A 23,650-nucleotide genomic window follows, 5' to 3' on the forward strand; every position below is an offset into this window, starting at 1 on the left:
GAAATGAGGAGGAGCTGGGGGAGGTGACGTGTGCGGAACCTGGGGGTGCATCTAAATATTCTAAACTGGTTTCCTCCATTGGTTCCCTATCCTCGGCTCCTTCCCTTCATTTGCGCTGATCTGTGAATACCTTTTGCACAGTTCATATTTTGTAGCCTACGTTGTTCAAAGCTGTACAAAGGGAAATTACATTGTATCGATTAGGCTTAGAAATGTCGATTTTCTATTCCATTCTATTATTTTCTATTCCGACACTCAGTAGTGTTGATTTATGGTCCTACCTACCCAACCTGTAATGCAATGTGAGTAGGGCCAAGGCTATTATACCAGGCCTAGCAATTGGACCAGTAATGCAGGTTCATACATAGGACTAACAATGGCATCGATACTCAAACAAGCATTTAAACCTGGACCCATGATGCTGGAAAATAAAAGATGAACGTGTTTTGCCTAATTTTCCACTCAAATGTGAAGTGCATGCCTCTCCTCAGCTTGCTGTGTATGCCTTTATCCCTCAATGTAAACTGATAATAATATCACAGACAGTTTGTCATTCTAAATGTGTGCACGTACATTTTTTACCCTCTTAAAACTAAGAGTTTTCTGATATTTACTGCCCCCACATAGATGTGATTTAAGAAAGTAATAACATAACTCTCTACTAATTCAAAGATTGTCAGCAATTTGCCTGGATCATGTGCAGTGCTTGACTTGCAACATGTAAAGTGTTGGGTCCCATGTTTCATGAGCTGAAATAAAATATCCCTGAAATGTTCCATATGCACAAAAAGCTTTTCTATCATGTTTTGTGCACAAATTTGTTTACATCCCTGTAAGTGAGCATTTCTCCTTTGCCAAGATAATCCATCCACCTGACAGGTGTGGCATATCAAAAAGCTGATTAAACAGCATGATCATTACATAGGTGCACCTTGTGCTGGGGACAATAAAAGGCCACTCTAAAATGTGCAGTTTTGTCACACAACACAATGCCACAGATGTCTTAAGTTTTGAGGGAGCATGCAATTGGCATGCTGACTGCAGGAATGTCCACCAGAGCTGTTGCCAGATAATTCAATCTTAATTTCTCTACCAAAAGCCGCCTCCAACGTCATTTTAGAGAATTTGGCAGTATGTCCAACCGGCCTCACAACCGCAGGAAGCACTTCTGTTGTTGGGTTATGCAACGGAGGAGTAGCCAGCAGTTGAAGCTTATATTTTTCTGTCTGGGTGGAAAGGTAACTTTTGAAAGTGCAGTGCTGTCACGGTTTCTGCCGAGGCTGCTCCTTCTCCTTGTTCGGGCAGGCTTCGGCGGTCGTCGTCCCCGGAGTACTAGCTGCCACCGTTCGTTGTTTCTGTGTGTGTTTGGTTTGGTCTGTTTTGGTACAGCTGTTTCTCATTGTTTCTTGATTATGTGTCCTTTAAGTTCTCGTTGTTTCTGTCTTGTGGTTGTGTGTAGTTGTTCTATGTCAGCAGGTGTTGCCAGTCAGTTTGTGCTCTATGTTTATAGAGAGTCCGCACTGTTGTGCGTTTGTTGTATTTTTACGCTGAGTGCGTTATTGTCCTTGTTCTTCCGGCTCTGTTTATAGCCGTTCATTTCTGTGGACTTTATTAAAGTATTTTGGACTTGCATCTGCATCCTGCATTTGATTCCACACCACACCTACGCCCTTCTCTGACAAGTGCTTAGATTCATAAGGATGTCTAAGATTTAATTATTTGCAGACATCATTGCAAACAAGACACTCTGGTTTGACATTGGAGAAATATGGTATGAATGCCTATTTCTCTGTCTATTCATCCCTGAAACTTCTATTTTCATTATCTTTTTCAGCGCAACATTTTCTTTTGATTGCAAGCTGTTTTTCCTCAATCAACACACAAATAAATATACAAACTAATATAATAGAGACATTGGTGATTTTATCAATGTAATCAGATTGGAAATATTAGCCTATGTTATTGACATTGAACTGATTATATAGCCTACTAACCAGATGTGTTAAAAGTTGTTTTTAATTTGTAGTGTAGGCTTATGAATTGGGCTGCTATTATGTTCTGTTTCTCAGACTTTTAGCTGAGGGGCAAACGTGTTTTCCCTGTCTGCAATTGCACTAGCTGCTTCCTGCAAGGTGCATATGCGTGCGTATCAAAAGGCTTATTACGGAAGTCCCTGGCATATATTATCAACGACAGAGCGGCAATTCTCCAATGTTCTACACTCAGTCCCTATGGCTTGTCTTCATGAAGGCGTTTCTCAGACAAATTGAAGGAATATTCTCGTTTTTGCAGCTAAAGAAAAACGTACGTTTGCTGTTCTTTCTTCTTACTGTATTATTGTATTATTATAACCAAACTTATTGGTTCAACTTTATCATTGGTTTACTGTTCATCCGTTATTTCAGCGTCGCAGCCAGCAGCAGATATAGTAGCAACAGGCGTATTATTAGAAATGCATGTTTTATTATGTCTGGAGCCCACAGCCCACTGACTCACTGTAATAAATTGGCTAGAGCCGGGTTCTTCTAAGCTGCAATCTGCTCCACCGTTTTATGTTGCTAATGTAAATCCCGAGTGAACAAGTAACATTATGATGTGCACTAAAGTGTGTGATTGTAATACCACTTTGCAATTGGCCATGCAGTTGTTGTTATTACAATGTTGTTATATAGTAATAATATAGTTATTATAATGCATATAAACTACAATCTCCATGATTACACAGACACATTATAACATGCGTACACACACATTTATGTGCATTGAATATAGTGAAGAGGCAGGCAGTTGTTTATTTCATTGCTTGTATTTCTAATCAATTATATAATATTCTGTAAGTGAGGTGTGAGACACAGCTGACGTATCCATCTTTCCCACTTTTCAGGATGAAGCGAAGACATCACGTCAGAAAGCCAAACCCTGCACAACCTCGAGCCAAGAGGGATATGGTGACCAGTTCAACCCAGATTTCCCCTCACCCTGCACACCCACACCCACACAGGTCTGAGGAGGACTATAGAGACCTGGGGTCTGTTGAAGGCTGGGATGATGTGCCTCAAGGTGCCCCTTACCCAGCACACCCACACAGATCTGTGGAGGACTGGGTCAAACTGTCATCCCAAACACCAGTCAGGGGAGGACTTTGGTAATGTGTCACCCCCACACCAGTCAGAGGAGGACTGGGGTAAAACGTCACCTCCACACCAGTCAGAGGAGGACTGGGGTAAAGTGTCACCTCCACACCAGTCAGAGGAGGACTGGGGTAAAGTGTCACCTCACACCAGTCAGAGGAGGACTGGGGTAAAACGTCACCTCCACACCAGTCAGAGGAGGACTGGGGTAATGTGTCACCTCCACACCAGTCAGAGGAGGACTGGGGTAAAGTGTCACCCCCACACCAGTCAGAGGAGGACTGGGGTAAAACGTCACCTCCACACCAGTCAGAGGAGGACTGGGGTAATGTGTCACCTCCACACCAGTCAGGGGAGGACTTTGGTGATGTGACACCTTCACACCAGTCAGAGGAGGACTGGGGTAAAGTGTCACCTTCACACCAGTCAGAGGAGGACTGGGGTAATGTATCACCTCCCACACCAGTCAGAGGAGGACTGGGGTAATGTGTCACCCCCACACCAGTCAGAGGAGGACTGGGGTAAAGTGTCACCTCCACACCAGTCAGGGGAGGACTTTGATAATGTGTCACCCCCACACCAGTCAGAGGAGGACTGGGGTAAAGTGTCACCTCCAAACCAGTCAGAGGAGGACTGGGGTAAAGTGTCACCTCCACACCAGTCAGAGGAGGACTGGGGTAAGTGTCACCTCCACACCAGTCAGAGGAGGACTGGGGTAAAGTGTCACCTCCAAACCAGTCAGAGGAGGACTGGGGTAAAGTGTCACCTCCACACCAGTCAGAGGAGGACTGGGGTAAAGTGTCACCTCCAAACCAGTCAGAGGAGGGCTGGGGTAACCAGGACTGGGGCAACCTCCCCCACCACATGGTGCTTCAGGTCTTCTAGCACCTCTCCCTGGTGGACCGGGCCCGGGCCTCGTCCATGTGCCGGCACTGGAACGAAGTCTTCCACATCCCTGACCTCTGGAGACACTTTGAGTTTGAACTGAACCAGCCTGCCACGTCCGACCTGCGGTCCACACACCCAGACCTCATACAGCTGCTCATCAAGAGGCACTCCAACCATCTGAAGTATGTCAGCTTTAAGGTAAAGATCTGTAAATAAAAATAGTGCACTATATAGGGAATAAGGTGCCATTTGGGATGCAGATCGTAGTAGAAGTTGCTCCTTGAGCTACATATCTAGGATCAGCTTACCTAACCCTAAATTGTAACTGTAAACATTAGGGTGAAAAGCGTAAAACTGTTCTTAGATAAGTGTCTATGTGGATTTTCCTACTGGGACACCAGCACTGACCTTCTTCCCCAACTGCCCCACCCCTTTCTATCCACCCCTTTCTATCCACCCCTTTCTATCCACCCTTCCCTCTCCCCTTCATTAACCGACACTCGGCCCCAGCCAAGCCCTGGAGGCAGAGGTGTGCAGCAGAACGCCCACGACAGACAGACAGACAGACAGAGAGAGAGAGAGAGAGAGAGAGAGAGAGAGAGAGAGAGAGAGAGAGAGAGAGGAGAGAGAGAGACAGAGAGAGACAGAGAGAGCAGAGAGAGAGAGAGGCGAGAGAGAGAGACAGAGAGAGAGAGAGAGAGAGAGAGAGAGAGAGAGAGAGAGAGAGAGAGAGAGAGAGAGAGAGAGAGAGAGAGAGAGAGAGAGAGAGAGAGAGAGAGACAGAGAGAGAGAGAGAGAGAGAGACAGAGAGAGACAGAGAGAGAGACAGAGAGAGAGAGAGAGGGCGAGAGAGAGAGATGGCTGTCTGCCGTAAACAATGTGTGACCTCCTTAATTCTGGCCATCTGTCTACAGCAACCATCATGACTCATCGCTCCTTGGAGCTAATGTAGCCTACTTAACACACTGACTGAGGCTAGGAGACTGTGTGTGTGTCAGACCTGGGTTCAAATAGTATTTTAAATACTTTGTGCGTTTGCTTGAGCCAGCCTTTAGTGTATAAGGTGGGATTTGCACTTTTAGGACTATTTCTTTGGTTCCATTGTACCATGGAAGCTCAATCAAATCCAGCTAAAGTATTTACAATTATTTCAAATTCTATTTGAACTGAATTGGATGGAATAAATTGGCTTAGTTAATTTATGCAAACAGTGCCTACGTCTAAAATGGCACCCTATTCCCAATGTAGTGCACTACTTTTGACCAGGGCCCATAATTACCCATACACTTTTAGAAAAAATTGTTCCCAAAGGGTTCTTTGGCTGTCCCCATAGGATAACCCTTTTTGGTTATAGGTAAAAACCCTTTTTGGTTCTAGGTAGAACCCTTTTGGGTTCCATGTAGAACCCTCTGTACAAAGGGTTCTACCTGGAACCAAAAACTGTTATTCAAAGGGTTCTCCTATGGGGACAACCGAAGAAGCCTTTAAGGTTCTAGATAACACCTTTTGTTCTAAGAATGTAGTGCACTATAGTGAATAGGGTGCGATTTCGGATACAACCAGTGTTTGTCTGTTGACTGTTGGGAGTATTGTTCATGTTCCAAAAATAATAATCCCTGCCTCTCCTCCTCCTACTCCTCCTCCTACTCCTCCCTCCTTCTCCTACTCCTCCCTCCTACTCCTTCTCCTACTCCTCCCTCCTCCTCCTCCTTCTCCTACTCCTCCCTCCTACTCCTCCCTCCTCCTACTCCTTCTCCTACTCCTCCCTCCTACTCCTCCTCCCTACTCCTTCCTCCTACTCCTCTCTCCTCCTTCTCCTACTCCTCCCTCCTCCCTCCTCCTCCTACTCCTTCTCCCTCTCCACTCCTCCCTCCTCCTACTCCTTCCTCCTACTCCTCCCTCCTACTCCTTCCTCCTACTCCTCTCTCCTCCTACTCCTCTCCTCCTACTCCTCCCTCCTCTACTCCTTCTCCTACCCTCCTCTCCTCCTCTACTCCTCCCTCCTCCTACTCCTCCCTCCTCCTTACTCCTTCTCCTTCTCCTCTCCTCCCTCCTACTCCCTCCCTCCTCCTACTCCTTCCCTCCTACTCCTCCCTCCTACTCCTCCTCCTACTCCTGCTCTCCTACTCCTCCTCCTTCTCCTCCTCCTCCTCCTCTCCTTCCTCCTCCTCCTCATCCCTCATCCTCCTCCTCCTCCTCCTCCCCCTATTCCACCCTAATCTCCTCCTCCTCCTCCTGCTCTCCTTAACCCTCCTTCCTCTCCTCCTCATCCCTCCTCCTCCTCCTCCTCCTCCTCCTCCTTCTTACTCCTCCTCCTCTACTTCCTCTCATCCTCCTCCCTCCTCCTCCTCCTCCTCTCCTGCAGGTGGACAGCTGTACATAGTCGGCGGAGGCAGCCTGTGAAATCCTGTCCCAGCTGGTCAACTGTCCCATTAAGACCCTGGGGCTCATCTCCACAGCCAGACCCAGCTTCATGGACGTCTCCCAGGTACCCACGTCACAGCCAGACCCAGCTTCATGGACGTGTCCCAGGTACCCACGTCACAGCCAGACCCAGCTTCATGGACGTCTCCCAGGTACCCACGTCACAGCCAGGGAATTACACCCCACGTCACAGCCAGGGAATTACACCCCACGTCACAGCCAGGGAATTACACCCCACATCACAGCCAGGGAATTACACCCCACGTCACAGCCAGGGAATTACACCCTACATCACAGCCAGGAATTACACCTACGTCACAGCCAGGGAATTACACCCCACTTCACAGCCGGGAATTACACCCCACGTCACAGCCAGGGAATTACACCCCACGTCACAGCCAGGGAATTACACCCCACGTCACAGCCAGGGAATTACACTGAACATCACAGCCAGGGAATTACACCCCCACATCACAGCCAGGGAATTACACCCCACGTCACAGCCAGGGAATTACACCCCACGTCACAGCCAGGGAATTTACACTCCCACGTCACAGCCAGGGAATTACACCCTACGTCACAGCCAGGGAATTACACCCCACGTCACAGCCAGGGAATTACACCCTACGTCACAGCCAGGGAATTACACCCTACGTCACAGCCAGGGGAATTACACCCCACGTCACAGCCAGGGGAATTACACCCCCACGTCACAGCCAGGGAATTACACTCAACATCATATCTAGGAATAACACTGAACATCACAGCCAGGGAATGACACCCTATGTCACAGCCAGGAATTACACCCTACGTCACAGCCAGGGAATTACACCCCACGTCACAGCCAGGGAATTACACCCACGTCACAGCCAGGGAATTACACCCCACGTCACAGCCAGGGAATAACACCCCACATCACAGCCAGGGAATTACACTCAACATCACAGCTAGAGAATTACACCCCACGTCACAGCCAGGGAATTACACCCCACATCACAGCCAGAGAATTACACTCAACATCACAGCTAGGAGAATTACACCCCCACGTCACAGCCAGGGGAATTACACCCTACGTCACAGCCAGGGAATTACACTCAACATCACAGCTAGAAAATTACACCCACGTCACAGCCAGATAATTACACCCCACATCACAGCCAGGGAATTACACCCTACGTCACAGCCAGGGAATTACACCCCACGTCACAGCCAGGGAATTACACCCTACGTCACAGCCAGGGAATTACACCCTACATCACAGCCAGGGAATTACACACTACATCACAGCCAGGGAATTACACCCTACATCACAGCCAGGGATTTACACCCCACTGGGTCACACACACACACATAAACACAGGCAGGCAGGCATGTTCGGGCGCGCACACACACCAGGACAGGTGGTGGTGTGTTTGGTGTCATACGCACATCTGAATCTGGACAACTTTTTTTCACAGCTGTCTAGTGTCCTAACATAGAGACAGTTAGCTTTCACAGCTGTGTAGTGTCCTAACATAGAGACAGTTAGCTTTCACAGCTGTCTAGTGTCCTAACATAGAGACAGTTAGACAGTTAGCTTTCACAGCTATCTAGTGTCCGAACAAAGTGACAGTTAGCTTTCACAGCTGTCTAGTGTCCTAATTGTCACGATTCTCTAAAGCAGAACCCAGAAGCAGACCAGGACAAGGTGAGGAGACAGAAGGGGAGTATTTATTTAACGACTCAAATGTGGAAGTAGGATAATTCAGGAGACGGAGCGGGCAGCGGAGGTGAGTTGGTGGAAGTGAATAGGCAGATCCAATGATGTTACCGAACCCACCGACGACCAGGCAAGGGTGGGGTGAATGTTCCGGGAGAATAACTGTAGACAGAGTAAACGGAGGTGAGTACACGGCAAGCAAAAAGTACAAAACAACAAAACTAACTCTAGCAAACTTGAGGCTGATACGCTGACACAACATACTGTTCATGGCTAACGATCCGGCAGGGAATGGATGTCAGGTCGGAGCTTATGAAGTGGAGAGGTGATGATCAGGACCAGGTGTGCAGATAGCTGATGAGATGCAGGTGCGGGTAATAGAGAGATCTCCCGCCTAGCTTCTCGCCCGGCAACCAGACGAGGTGCGTTCAGGAACCTCAGGAAACAGACTCCAGGACAGAAAACCGGCAACACAGGCAGAAACAGACTCAGGAAGCAGGATTCAGACACTAATGTAGAGACAGTTAGACAGTTATTTTCACAGCTGTCTAGTGTCCTAACATAGAGACAGTTATTTTTCACAACTGTCTAGTGTCCAAACATAGAGACAGTTAGACAGTTATTTTTCACAGCTGTCTAGTGTCCTAACATAGAGACAGTTATTTTTCACAGCTGTCTAGTGTCCTAACATAGAGACAGTTATTTTTCACAGCTGTCTAGTGTCCTAACATAGAGAGTGGAAAATATAAAGATCCAGTCCATTTACAAAATTGGAGGCCACTTACACTTCAGTGTTGTGATGCAAAAATCCTAGCAAAATGTATAGCGCATAGAATTAAAAAGGTATTGTCGGATATTATTCATTCTAATCAGACAGGTTTTTTACATGGAAGATACATTGGAGATAATATAAGGCAAGTATTGGAAACAATAGAACACTATGGAAAATATGGGAAACCAGGCCTGCTATTCATAGCAGACTTCGAAAAGGCATTTGATAAAGTTCGACTGGAATTTATATATAAATGCCTGGAGCATTTCAATTTTGGAGAATCTCTTATAAAATGGGTCAAAATCATGTATAGTAAATAATGGCTATTTCTCAGAAAGTTTTAAACTGTCAAGAGGAGTGAAGCAAGGTTGTCCACTATCGGCATATCTATTTATTGTGGCCATCGAGATGTTAGCTATTAAAATCAGATCCAATAATAATATCAGAGGATTAGAAATACAGGGCTTAAAAACAAAGGTGTCATTGTACGCAGATGATTCATGTTTTCTTTTAGATCCACAACTAGAATCCCTCCACAGCCTCATAGAGGATCTAGATACATTTTCTAACCTCTCTGGATTAAAACCAAATTATGACAAATGTACTATATGTACGTATTGGATCACTAAAAAATACAATTTTTACATTACCATGTAGTTTACCAATAAGATGGTCTGATGGTGATGTAGATATACTGAATACCTATCCCAAAGGAAATAAATGATCTCACTTCAATAAATTTTAATAGAAAGTTAGCAAAAATAGATAAGATCTTACTACCATGGAAAGGAAAATACCTGTCAATTTGTGGAAAAATCACCCTGATTAACTCTTTAGTATTATCCCCAGTTTACCTATTTGCTTATGGTCTTGCCTACGCCTAGCAAACAGTTTTTTAAATTATATGAGAAAAAAATATTCAATTTTATTTGGGCAAAAGCCAGACAAAATTAAAAGAGCATATTTATATAATGAATATGAATTCGGAGGACAGAAATTATTAAATATTAAAGCATTAGACCTATCACTAAAATCTTCAGTCATCCAAAAGTTATACTTAAATCCGAACTGGTTCTCAAGCAAATTAGTAAGATTGTCTCACCCACTGTTCAAGAAAGGCCTTTTTCCCTTTATTCAGATTACAACCTCTCACTTTCAGTTATTTGAAAAATAATCTCCCAAATGTCACTATTTCTAAAACAAGCCATAGAAAGTTGGTTGCAATTTCAATTTAATCCTCCAGAAACGACAGAACAAATAATGCAACAAATATTGTGGTTAAATTCAAATATACTAATTGACAAAAAAACCTTAATTTTTGACAGAATGTTTAAAAAAGGTATAATCTTCGTAAATGATATCATCTGTAGGACTGGTAGGAGTTATGTCGCACATGCAGCTAACAAAAACATATGGAAATGTCTGCTCTACCCAAAATTACAACCAAATAATTGCAGCCTTACACGCGAAAAGTGGAAGAGGAAAGTTGAAGGGGGAGAAAGTAAGGAACTTGTCTGTCGGCCTTGCATTAAGAACATAATTGGTTAAGGAAAACTGTGATAAATAAAAAAGTATATCAGTTTCACTTAAGGACCAAAGGATTGACAGCCGTCCCATATAGATTGCAAAATAGTTGGGAAGAGATCTTTGGACGACCGATCCCATGGCATAGTGTTTATGAACTGACACGCAAAACGACACCGGATTCAAAATTAGAATCTTTCAATTTAAATTATTATATAAAATTCTTGCTACCAATAGAATGTTATTTATATGGGGGATACAATCTTCCCAGCTCTGCAGATTTTTGCTGTGAAGAGATAGAATCATTAGATCATTTGTTTTGGTTCTGTCCATTTGTAGCTTGTTTTTGGACACAGGTCCAGGAATGGCTAAAGGATTGCAATATTTACCTGGAACTAACCTTGCAGATAGCATTACTGGGTGATCTGAAAAGTCATAGTCAATCAATCAATAATATAATAATACTTTTAGCAAAAATGTTTATTTTTAATTCACAATCTGTAGAAGCAATGAGAATAGAAAGGTTCAGAACTTTTTGTAAAAACATCACAGTACGGTTGAAATATATATGGCAAATAGAAATCCATATGGATGGTGTTAGCAGAGATAGATGGGAGGTTTTGAATAGAGTTGAAGGATGGGACTAATAACAAATAACAACAAATAATCACAAAGATAGCTAATAATGTAAGCATACTGTGTCCATAATAAGTATATAGGTTGTATGTTGGGAGCTTTTGGGAAAGAGCACAGTTAGAAAGATATGGCATTTAGAAGCAAACCGGATGGATCATGAAAATGATCGGAGAGGTTGAGAGTAGAAGAAGTTCAGTAGCAAAAAAATAAATAAATGTATATATATATATAGATATAGATATAGAATTATTGTAAAATTAACTCTGTCCATAAGGTGTAGATAGTAAGTATAGACCGGAAGTAGAGGCCTGGCCGTTGTTGTTCACTAATTTACTCCAAGTAGGGAAAGGATGGTGGGGTTGAAAAGTAATAAAGGGGAATATATATATAAAAAATAAAAATAAACATGGGGGATTGGAAGTGATGCAGACAATTACATTGATAGAAGATACAATCTATCTGCAATATTAAGCTGATCCATCCCCCCCCCCAAAAAAAAAAAAAAAAAAACAACAACATAGAGACAGTTATTTTTCACAGCTGTCTAGTGTCCTAACATAGAGACAGTTATCTTTCACAGCTGTCTAGTGTCCTAACATAGAGACAGTTATCTTTCACAGCTGTCTAGTGTCCTAACATAGAGACAGTTATCTTTCACAGCTGTCTAGTGTCCTAACATAGAGACAGTTATCTTTCACAGCTGTCTAGTGTCCTAACATAGAGACAGTTAGACAGTTATTTTTCACAGCTGTCTAGTGTCCTAACATAGAGACAGTTAGACAGTTATTTTTCACAGCTGTCTAGTGTCCTAACATAGAGACAGTTATTTTTCACAGCTGTCTAGTGTCCTAACATAGAGACAGTTATTTTTCACAGCTGTCTAGTGTCCTAACATAGAGACAGTTACATGCAAAGTGTTACCTTGATGTGCATTTAACTTAATTGCATGTTTTGTGTGTCTCTCCTCAGTCCCACTTTGCGTCAGCGTTGACAGTGGTGTTTGTCAACTCCAAGTCCCTGTCCTCCATTAAGATAGATGACACACCAGTGGATGACCCGTCACTCAAAGTCCTGGTAGCCAACAACAATGATACCCTGAAACTGCTAAAGATGAGCAGCTGCCCTCACGTCTCCCCAGCAGGTGGGTGATAGAGCCTCAAGGGTATCAAGTTCCAATATCCATTCTAGCATACAATACTTCATTCTAAGCGTACATGGTATGCTAGTGTGTATATTGGAAAAGAGCACGGGTCTCAAGTCAAAATGAAGGATGTGCTTCTTTCTTGGAAAGTTGTGTCCCATTAAATCCATTTAGCCAAGCATCCTAATCACATTCTGACCTTCCTTGTTTTCCTCTGTTTGGGTATCCTGAGCATGGCGGACCAGTGCCGCGGCCTCAGGGTACTAGCCTTGAACTACCACCTGCTGAGCGATGAGCTGCTATTGGCCCTCTTCTCTGTCAGTGATCACTGTGCAACTGCTTGTGGTAGAAATTAAAAAATGACCAAAGCCAAACCCCGTTATATTTTTAAAAATACATTTTAGACAGTTTGATGAGCCAAGCGTTCTTACATGATCTGTACCATAATATTGACAGGGAAAGTCTGATTCCCGATGTTGACACTGCCTTGGTGTAAGGGTTGGTGTGAGGTGTGACCCAGGTGCGGTGCAGGATAGACAGTAGGCAGTAGGCAGAGATGGTGAAACAAGGATCTTTACTGGTGGTCCCGAAGCCAGGATACAAAACAATACACGAAAACAAATGAGGAGCACACAGGTCTCCAAAAAACAGGCTGACAACAAACAATACGAAATACTAACTCTGACTAGAAAACCACAATGACACAGGGAGAACACTTCTCGAGTACCTGTAACTCCGTCACGTGCTCCGACACTGATACGTACTGCTTGACATAAAGGAACTAGCAGAGAAAACTGAGCAAGGGAACACAGGGAAGTAAGGGCATAAATACACAGGTGAATCAGATAGACACAGGTGACACCAATAGGAAGATGATTAGTCCCGACTGTGAGTGAGGAGGTGACTATGGTTTTCGGAGGATGACACCTAGTGGGTCGCTCCGGAACTGCGACCCCTCTCCTGTAACACCTTGGACTATTTTTATACGAAATGTGTGTCAATTTGTGATAAGCATGCCCCTGTGAAGAAATTTAGAAACAGTGGTAGGGACAATCCCTGGGTATCAGATAACTTGGCAGAATTAATTAGAAAGGAACGAGACATACAAATGCTCCTGTTGACTGGGCCTCCTTCAGAGCTCTAAGAAACAAATGTACAGGATTGATCAGGAAGTCCAAATCAGATTTCTATCTAAATGCAGAGAACCTAAACCCTACCATGTTCTGGAAGCTAATCAAATCAGTGTCAGGTTCTAAAGTATCCTCTGGTCTTCCTGACCATTTCATGATGGATTCTAAAGAAGTGAAGGATAAAGCTGATACTGTAGTTTTGTTTTTACAAGCACTTCATATCTGCTGGTTCAGTTTTTGATAATGGTGGGGCCCTGGCCTCTAATGTAAGCTCTGTTACAGTAAACTATCATATAGGCCCTCATGTGAACCATTTTAACTTTGAGCCTGTTTCTTATGCTGAGGTCTATAAAGCACTGAAGGCAATAGACACTAAAAAGTCTGCAGGTCCAGACAACCTGGATCCCTACCTCTTAAAGATAGCAGCTGGTATTATTACTGAACCTGTGGCTCACCTGGATCCCTACCTCTTAAAGATAGCAGCTGGTATTATTACTGAACCTGTGGATCACCTGGATCCCTACCTCTTAAAGATAGCAGCTGGTATTATTACTGAACCTGTGGATCACCTGGATCCCTCTTAAAGATAGCAGCTGGTATTATTACTGAACTTGTGGCTCACCTGGATCCATACCTCTTAAAGATAGCAGCTGGTATTATTACTGAACCTGTGAATCACCTGGATCCCTACCTCTTAAAGATAGCAGCTGGTATTATTACTGAACCTGTGGATCACCTGGATCCCTACCTCTTAAAGATAACAGCTGGTATTATTACTGAACCTGTGGATCACCTGGATCCCTCCTTCTTAAAGATAGCAGCTGGTATTATTACTGAACCTGTGGATCACCTGGATCCCTACCTCTTAAAGATAGCAGCTGGTATATTACTGAACCGAATCACCTGGATCCCTCTTAAAGATAACAGCTGGTATTATTACTGAACCTGTGGCTCACCTGGATCCCTCTTAAAGATAGCAGCTGGTATTATTACTGAACCTGTGAATCACCTGGATCCCTACCTCTTAAAGATAGCAGCTGGTATTATTACTGAACCTGTGGATCACCTGGATCCCTCTCAAAGATAACAGCTGGTATTATTAATGAACCTATGGCACCTGTTTGAACTTGTTATCAGTATAAAAGACACCTGTCCACAACCTCAAACAGTCACACTCCAAACTCCACTATGGCCAAGACCAAAGAGCTGTCAAAGGACACCAGAAACAAAATTGTAGACCTGCACCAGGCTGGGAAGACTGAATTCTGCAATAGTAAGCAGCTTGGTTTGAAGAAATCAACTGTGGGGAGCAATTATTAGGAAATGGAAGACATACAAGACCACTGATAATCTCCTCGATCTGGATCTCACCCGTGGGGTCAAAATGATCACAAGAACGGTGAGCAAAAATCCCAGAACCACACGGGGGGGGACCTAGTGAATGACCTGCAGAGCTGGGACCAAAGTAACAAAGCCTACCATCAGTAACACACTATGCCGCCAAGGACTCAAATCCTGCAGTGCTAGACGTGTCCCCCTGCTTAAGCCAGTCATGTCCAGGCCCGTCTGAAGTTTGCTAGAGTGCATTTGGATGATCCAGAAGAGGATTGGGAGAATGTCATATTGGTCAGATGAACCAAAATATAACTTTTTGGTAAAAACTCAACTCGTCGTGTTTTGGAGGACAAAGAATGCTGAGTTGCATCCAAAGAACACCATACCTACTGTGAAGCATGGGGGTGGAAACATCTGCGTTGGGGCTGTTTTTCTGCAAAGGGACCAGGACGCTGATCCGTGTAAAGGAAAGAATGAATGGGGCCATGTATCGGAGATTTTGAGTGAAAACCTCCTTCCATCAGCAAGGGCATTGAAGATGAAACGTGGCTGGGTCTTTCAGCATGCACAATGATCCCAAACACACCGCCCGGGCACAGAGTGGCTTTCGAAGAAGCATTTCAAGGTCCTGGAGTGGCCTAGCCAGTCTCCAGATCTCAACCCCATAGAAAATCTTTGGAGGGAGTTGAAAGTCTGTATGCTCAGCGACAGCCCCCAAAACATCACTGCTCTAGAGGAGATCTGCATGGAGGAATGGGCCAAAATACCAGCAACAGTGTGCTTGAAAACCTTGTGAAGACTTACAGAAAACGTTTGACCTGTGTCATTGCCAACAAAGGGTATATAACAAAGTATTGAGAAACTTTTGTTATTGACCAAATACTTATTTTCCACCATAATTTGCAAATAAATTCATTAAAATCCTACAATGTGATTTTCTGGATTTTCTTTCCTCATTTTGTCTGTCATAGTTGACATGTACCTATGATGAAAATTACAGGCCTCTCTCATCTTTTTTAAGTGGGAGAACTTTGCACATTGGTGGCTGACTAAAATTACTTTTTTCCCCCACTGTAGGTATTTTACATTTACGTCATTTGTAAGACGATCTTATCCAGAGCGACTTACAGGAGCAATTAGGTGAAGTGCCTTGCTCAAGGGCACATACGACAGATTTTTCACCTAGTGGGCTCAGGGATTAGAACCATCGACTTTCGGTTACTGGCACAACGCCTTAACCACTAAGCTACCTGTCGCCCCAGCAGGGGGCTTCACTGATAGGCCTCAGTGAAGGGCGTAGATTGGTTTAGGAACTATCTCTCTGACAGAACACTGTGTATATGCTGACAATCACAAGTCTAGCTTTCTTGAGATTAATAGAGGTGTCCCCAGGGTTCCATTTTAGCTCCTGTGTTGTTCTCAATTTTTATGAATGATTTGGAAATGGGATGCAACCAGAAAAGTTGCATCTATATACAGATGATACAGTCAGATATTAATGTGCTCCTTCTCTGGTTCAGGTGTTGAAGAGCTCCAGACTGCTTTTCAGTCACTGCAGGCCTTCCTTTATGGTCTCAAACTGGTCTTGAATGTACAAAACTAAATTCATGACCTTTACCAGAGCTCCGCACTCAGCCCAGAGAGGTTAGCATTGTCACATCTGGTGACTTATCCATTGAAAAAGTGTCATCCTACAAATACCCAGGTACATGGTTGGATGACAAAGTTGTCCTTTAAAGTTCATAAGGATAATCTTGTAAGGAAGCTTAAATTGAAATTGGGTTTTTATTTTTGTAATAATGCCTGCTTCCCACTTATGGCTAGAAAGAAGCTTGTTCAGGCCACTTTTCTCTCTGTAGTTGATTATGTTGACTTGTTGTATTCGCATGCAGCCTCCTCTGTCCTACAGAGACTGCACTCTGTTTATCATGCATCCTTGTGCTTTATTACAAATGCCAAGTCACTCACCCATCATTGCACCTTGTACCAAATGGACCTCACTTTATATGCGCAGAAAGAGACATTTGTATGTGTTTATCTACAAAGACCTTTTGGGTAAACTCCCTCTTCACCTCTGTAGTCTGGTCTCCTTCACCACCAGCAGGTACCAGACCTGGTCTGCTAGGTGGTTGCTACTGTAGTCTGGTCTCCTTCACCACCAGCGGGTACCAGACCTGGTCTGCTAGGTGGTTGCTACTGTAGTCTGGTCTCCTTCACCAACAGCAGGTACCAGACCTGGTCTGCTAGGCGGTTGCTACTGTAGTCTGGTCTCCTTCACCACCAGCAGGTACCAGACCTGGTCTGCTAGGTGGTTGTTCTACTGTAGTCTGGTCTCCTTCACCACCAGCAGGTACCATACCCGGTCTGCTAGGTGGTTGCTACTGTAGTCTGGTCTCCTTCAACAGGGTACCAGACCTGGTCTGCTAGGTGGTTGCTACTGTAGTCTGGTCTCCTTCACCACCAGCAGGTACAGACCTGGTCTGCTAGGTGGTTGCTACTGTAGTCTGGTCTCCTTCACCACCAGCAGTTGCCAGACCCGGTCTGCTAGGTGGTTTGCTACTGTAGTCTGGTCTCCTTCACCACCAGCAGGTACCAGACCTGGTCTGCTAGGTGGTTGCTACTGTAGTCTGGTCTCCTTCACCACCAGCAGTTACCAGACCTGGTCTGCTAGGTGGTTGCTACTGTAGTCTGGTCTCCTTCACCAGCAGGTACCAGACCTGGTCTGCTAGGTGGTTGCTACTGTAGTCTGGTCTCCTTCACTACAGCAGGTACCAGACCTGGTCTGCTAGGTGGTTGCTACTGTAGTCTGGTCTCCTTCACCACCAGCGGTTACCAGACCTGGTCTGCTAGGTGGTTGCTACTGTAGTCTGGTCTCCTTCACCACCAGCAGGGGTACCAGACCTGGTCTGCTAGGTGGTTGCTACTGTAGTCTGGTCTCCTTCACCACCAGCAGGTACCAGACCGGTCTGCTAGGTGGTTGCTACTGTAGTCTGGTCTCCTTCACCACCAGCAGGTACCAGACCTGGTCTGCTAGGTGGTTGCTACTGTAGTCTGGTCTCCTTCACCACCAGCAGGTACCAGACCTGGTCTGCTAGGTGGTTGCTACTGTAGTCTGGTCTCCTTCACCACCAGCGGTTACCATACCCGGTCTGCTAGGTGGTTGCTACTGTAGTCTGGTCTCCTTCACCACCAGCAGGTACCGACCTGGTCTGCTAGGTGGTTGCTACTGTAGTCTGGTCTCCTTCACCACCAGCAGGTACCAGACCTGGTCTGCTAGGTGGTTGCTACTGTAGTCTGGTCTCCTTCACCACCAGCAGGTACCAGACCTGGAGTCTGCTAGGTGGTTGCTACTGTAGTCTGGTCTCCTTCACCACCAGCAGGTGCCAGACCTGGTCTGCTAGGTGGTTGCTACTGTAGTCTGGTCTCCTTCGACCACCAGCAGGTACCAGACCCGGTCTGCTAGGGTGGTTGCTACTGTAGTCTGGTCTCCTTCACCACCAGCAGTACCAGACCCGGTCTGCTAGGTGGTTGCTACTGTAGTCTGGTCTCCTTCACACCAGCAGGTACCAGACCCGGTCTGCTAGGTGGTTGCTACTGTAGTCTGGTCTCCTTCACCACCAGCAGGTACCATACCCGGTCTGCTAGGTGGTTGCTACTGTAGTCTGGTCTCCTTCACCACCCAGCAGGTACCATAGCCGGTCTGCTAGGTGGTTGCTACTTAGTCTGGTCTCCTTCACCACCAGCAGGTACCATACCTGGTCTGCTAGGGTGGTTGCTACTGTAGTCTGGTCTCCTTCACCACCCAGCAGGTACCATACCCGGTCTGCTAGGTGGTTGCTACTGTAGTCTGGTCTCCTTCACCACCAGCAGGTACCAGACCCGGTCTGCTAGGTGGTTGCTACTGTAGTCTGGTCTCCTTCATTACCAGACCTGGTCTGCTAGGTGGTTGCTACTGTAGTCTGGTCTCCTTCACCACCAGCGGTTACCAGACCTGGTCTGCTAGGTGGTTGCTACTGTAGTCTGGTCTCCTTCACCACCAGCAGGTACCATACCTGGTCTGCTAGGTGGTTGCTACTGTAGTCTGGTCTCCTTCACCACCAGGTACCATACCCGGTCTGCTAGGTGGTTGCTACTGTAGTCTGGTCTCCTTCACCACCAGGTACCAGACCTGGTCTGCTAGGTGGTTGCTACTGTAGTCTGGTCTCCTTCACCACCAGCAGGTACCATGTCCGGTCTGCTGGGTGGTTGCTACTGTAGTCTGGTCTCCTTCACCACCAGCAGGTACCATCCCGGTCTGCTAGGTGGTTGCTACTGTAGTCTGGTCTCCTTCACCACCAGCAGGTACCAGACCCGGTCTGCTAGGGTGGTTGCTACTGTAGTCTGGTCTCCTTCACCACCAGGTACCAGACCTGGTCTGCTAGGTGGTTGCTACTGTAGTCTGGTCTCCTTCACCACCAGCAGGTACCAGACCCGGTCTGCTAGGTGGTTGCTACTGTAGTCTGGTCTCCTTCACCACCAGCAGGTACCAGACCTGGTCTGCTAGGTGGTTGCTACTGTAGTCTGGTCTCCTTCGCCACCAGGTACCAGACCCGGTCTGCTAGGTGGTTGCTACTGTAGTCTGGTCTCCTTCACCACCAGCAGGTACCAGACCCGGTCTGCTAGGTGGTTGCTACTGTAGTCTGGTGTCCTTCACCACCAGCAGGTACCAGACCTGGTCTGCTAGGTGGTTGCTACTTAAAGTCCCCAGGGCATTTACAGTATTAGGGAAGACTGCCGTCTCGTCTTGTGCACCAGAGGCCTGGAATAGTCGACAATCCAGGCTTCATCTAGATATGTTAGTGCCACTGAATTAATTTAAAATGTTGATGGGAGACTCTGTTACAGAGGAGTGTAAATGCTTTTTTTTTAGGCTGGATCATGTTGTTGTATTGTATTGTGTTGTTGTATGTTGTTAATTCTGTAATGTATTGATTGTTGCTGCCTTCTTGGACAGGTCTCCCTTGAAAAAGAGACTCTGGGTCTCAATGGGCTTTACCTGGTTAAAATAAAAAAAGAAAGAATCATATCAACCTGGAACACCTGTGCATCGTCGCAGTCAGTGAGAACCCTGGTCAGACACTCTTCCAGTCCATCAAGAAGAGCAGCTGGGATGCCCTGGTCAGACACTCACCCAAGGTCATTCAATCAATCAATCAAACTTTATTGGCCAGTTTCCCGGACACAGATTAAGCCTATAGTCTTGGACTAAGAACAGTACATTAGTACTAGACTAAGCTTAATCTGTTCCGGAAACGACCCATTCCCTACAAATCAAATGACATTTATTTGTCACATTTTTATTTATTGAACTAGGCACGTCAGTTAAAAACAAATTCAATGGCCGCCTACCCCAGCTAAACCGGACGACACCAGGCCAATTGTACACCACCCTATGGGACTCCAATCACAGCCCCGGTTTGTGACACAGCCTGGAATTGAACCAGGGTCTGTAGTGACGCCTCTAGCACTGAGATGTAGTGCCTTAGACCACTGCGCCACCCGGGAGCCTATGTGTCATCAGGTGTAGACCGTCACCTTACCGTGAAATGCTTACTTACAAGCCCTTCACCAACAATGCAGTTTTTCTGAAAAATAAGAGTTAAGAAAATATTTACTAAATAACCTAAAGTAAAAAGAAAGTAACACAATAAAATAACAATAACGAGGCTATATACAGGGGGTACAGGTACCGAGTCAATGTGCTGGTTAGTCGAGGTAATTTGTAGATGTAGGTAGGAGTAAAGTGACAGCGTAGCAGCAGCGTAAAAAAACGTGGGGGTAAACGCAAATAGTTTGGGTAGCCATTTGATTAACTGTTCAGCAGTCTTATGGCTTGGGGGTGGAAGCTGTTAAGGAGCCTTTTGGACCTAGACTTGGTGCTCCGGTACCGCTTGCTGTGCGGTAGCAGAGAGAACAGTCTATGACTAGGGTGGCTGGAATCTTTGAAAATGTGTAGGGCCTTCCTCTGACACCCCCTGGTATAGAGGTCCTGGATGGCAGGAAGCTTGGCCCCAGTGATGTACTGGGCCTTACACAATACCCTCTGTAGCACCTTGGGGTCGGACGCCGAGCAGTAACCATACCAGGCGGCGATGCAACTGGTCAGGATGCTTTCGATGGTGCAGCTGTATAACTTTTTGAGGATCTGAGGACCCATGCCAAATCTTTTCATTCTCCTGAGGGGGAATAGGCTTTGTCGTGCCCTCTTCACAACTGTCTTGGTGTGTTTGGACCATGATAGTTTGTTGGTGATGTGGACACCAAGGAACTTGAAGCTCTCGACCTGCTCCACTACAGCCCTGTCGATGTGAATGGAGGCGTGCTCGGCCCTCCTTTTCCTGTAGTCCACGATCAGTTCCTTTGTCTTGCTCACATTGAGGGAGAGGTTGTTGTCCTGGCACCACACTGCCAGGTCTCTGACCTCCACCCTATAGGCTGTCTCATCTTTGTCGGTGATCAGGCCTACCACCGTCTTAATGATGGTGTTGGAGTCGTGCCTGGCCATGCAGTCATGGGTGAACAGGGAGTACAGGAGGACTGAGCACGCACCCCCTGAGGGGCCCCCGTGTTGAAGATCAGAATGTCAGGATGTGTTGTTGCCTTCCCCTTACCACCTGGGGGCGGCCCGTCAGGAAGTCCAGGATCCAGTTACAGAAGGAGGTGTTTAGCCCCAGGGTCCTTAGCTTAGTGATGAGCTTAGTGGGCACTATGGTGTTGAAAGTTGAGCTGTAGTCAATGAACAGCATTCTCACGTAGGTGTTCCTTTTGTCCAAGCGGGAAAGTGCAGTGTGGAGTGCAATAGAGATTGCGTCTTATGTGGATCTGTTGGGGCGGTATGCGAATTACATTTACATTTTAGTCATTTAGCAGACGCTCTTATCCAGAGCGACTTACAGTTAGTGAGTGCATACATTTTTTCATACTGGCCCCCGTGAATTATATATTATGTTCGACTGCTTTAGTATGATATAATATGTTCAACTGCTTTAGTATGATAGGTTTTGTTAGGTTAGGGGTTAAGGTTATGGTTATGGTTAAGGTTAGGGTTAAGGTTAGGTTTAGGAGTTAAGTTAAAAGGTTAAGATTCGGGTTAGGGGAAGGGTTAGTTAACATGCTAAGTAGTTTCAAAGTTGCTAATTAGCTAAAATACTAAAGTTGTCTGTGATGAGATTTGAACAGGCGTTCCTTTGGGTTGCTAAATGTTTGTGTTATACGCCCACCCTCCTTTCGTTTATGAAGTATTTATGAAAATTTAACATAGCATAGTAATTTGAGAGTCCCGGTTTACGTAGGCCAATGTAATGTTGCCTAACATAAAGTAACATATCATACTAATAGGAGTTAAGACATTTTGCTCTGAGACCAGGCTGTTCTTTTTGACAATTTTATCTGAAAACAACCCCAGTAAGGTACTTACCCATAAACGATTTGACATTGAGATTAAAAACGGCTGCATTGGACTTTTAACAATTAAATGTTATTTGTTTTTCCGACTTTGGGAAAAGTTGTATATTTAAGCTGACGTATGCAACGTTTACGGTGAATGCGATCTTTGCGATCGGATTGAATCCCTGCCGGTTTCAAGTTATATCCTCTGGCATTTTAGCTCATATAATTTATTCATTCAATTCACAGCGATGCTTGGGTCGCATCGGGCTTCACTGCCCCCATCCAGAGGAGCTGGTGGTCTATGCCAACGGGCTGCAGTCATTGGCCTCAGGGAGCCCTGTAAGAGCCTGTCAGCCATTGGCCTCAGGGAGTGTGAGGTCACATGTAGAGGCTTTGTGGAGTTTGTGAAGATGTGTGGGAAGGGCCTCCCGAGTGGCGCAGCTGTGTCACAGCCGGTCACGGAGGCCCATGAGGCAGCGCACAATTGACCCAGCGTCGTCCGGGGATGGGTCCTTGACCCATTGTGCTCTAGCGACTTGACACGGTCGCCAGTTGTACGGAAGCGGCTGTCTTCCGGAGGTAAGCGAGCAGTGTGTCAAGAAGCAGTGCGGCTTGGCAGGGTTGTGTTTCGGAGGACGCATGGCTCTCGACAGTCGCCTCTCCCGAGTCTGTACGGGAGTTGCAGCGATGGGACAAGGCTTTAACTACCAATTGGATATCACGAGAAAGTGGGTAAAAAAAACCCGCAAAATAAATAAAAATTACACAAAAATAATTAAATGATAAATAAGAAAATAAAAATATGTGTGGGAAGAGACTGGCTCAGCTGTCCATCATGGAGGAGGTTCTGGTGCTCAGCTGTCCATCATGGAGGAGGTTCTGGTGCTCAGCTGTCCATCGTGGAGGAGGTTCTGGTGCTCAGCTGTCCATCATGGAGGAGGTTCTGGTGCTCAGCTGTCCATCATGGAGGAGGTTCTGGTGCTCAGCTGTCCATCGTGGAGGAGGTTCTGGTGCTCAGCTGTCCATCATGGAGGAGGTTCTGGTGCTCAGCTGTCCATCATGGAGGAGGTTCTGGTGCTCAGCTGTCCATCATGGAGGAGGTTCTGGTGCTCAGCTGTCCATCATGGAGGAGGTTCTGGTGCCTTGTGATGGTTATAGTAACATGGAACAGATACACACAGAGGTGTCCAAGCACCTGGGACGCATGTGGTACCCTGATAGGATGCAGAGACCCACAGAACCTCTATATGTTATGTGACGTCACGAGAGGCTACACAGCTTTCAGCGGGATTGCTCAAGTAGTGCAAGGAGACAAGGTTCAAACAAAACAAGGATTTTATTATAGGTCTTGGGAAATTAACGAAAATATAACAAAATTCTGTTCTCTTGTGGCTCTTTAAGGGTTAACAGTTCAGGGATGTCTCTTCCACATCCAAAGTCATAATTCTCACTCGCTCAGATAACTTTTCCCCAGCCTTACTGTAGTCCACGTTGCAGCTAGTGGCCAACCCAGCAAAAAGTCCTTCCAAATGTCTCTCACGT

The 23,650-nt window shown here is 45.7% G+C and overlaps 1 pseudogene; it reads left to right on the plus strand.

Moving 5' to 3' along the window:
* The first annotated feature begins 3,576 nt into the window (after nucleotides 1-3,576).
* LOC121537983 lies at nucleotides 3,577-23,366 on the plus strand (annotated as a pseudogene).
* The last annotated feature ends 284 nt before the right edge of the window (nucleotides 23,367-23,650 follow it).

Source organism: Coregonus clupeaformis, chromosome 3 (genome assembly GCF_020615455.1).
Source record: "Coregonus clupeaformis isolate EN_2021a chromosome 3, ASM2061545v1, whole genome shotgun sequence".
NCBI lineage: Eukaryota > Metazoa > Chordata > Actinopteri > Salmoniformes > Salmonidae > Coregonus > Coregonus clupeaformis.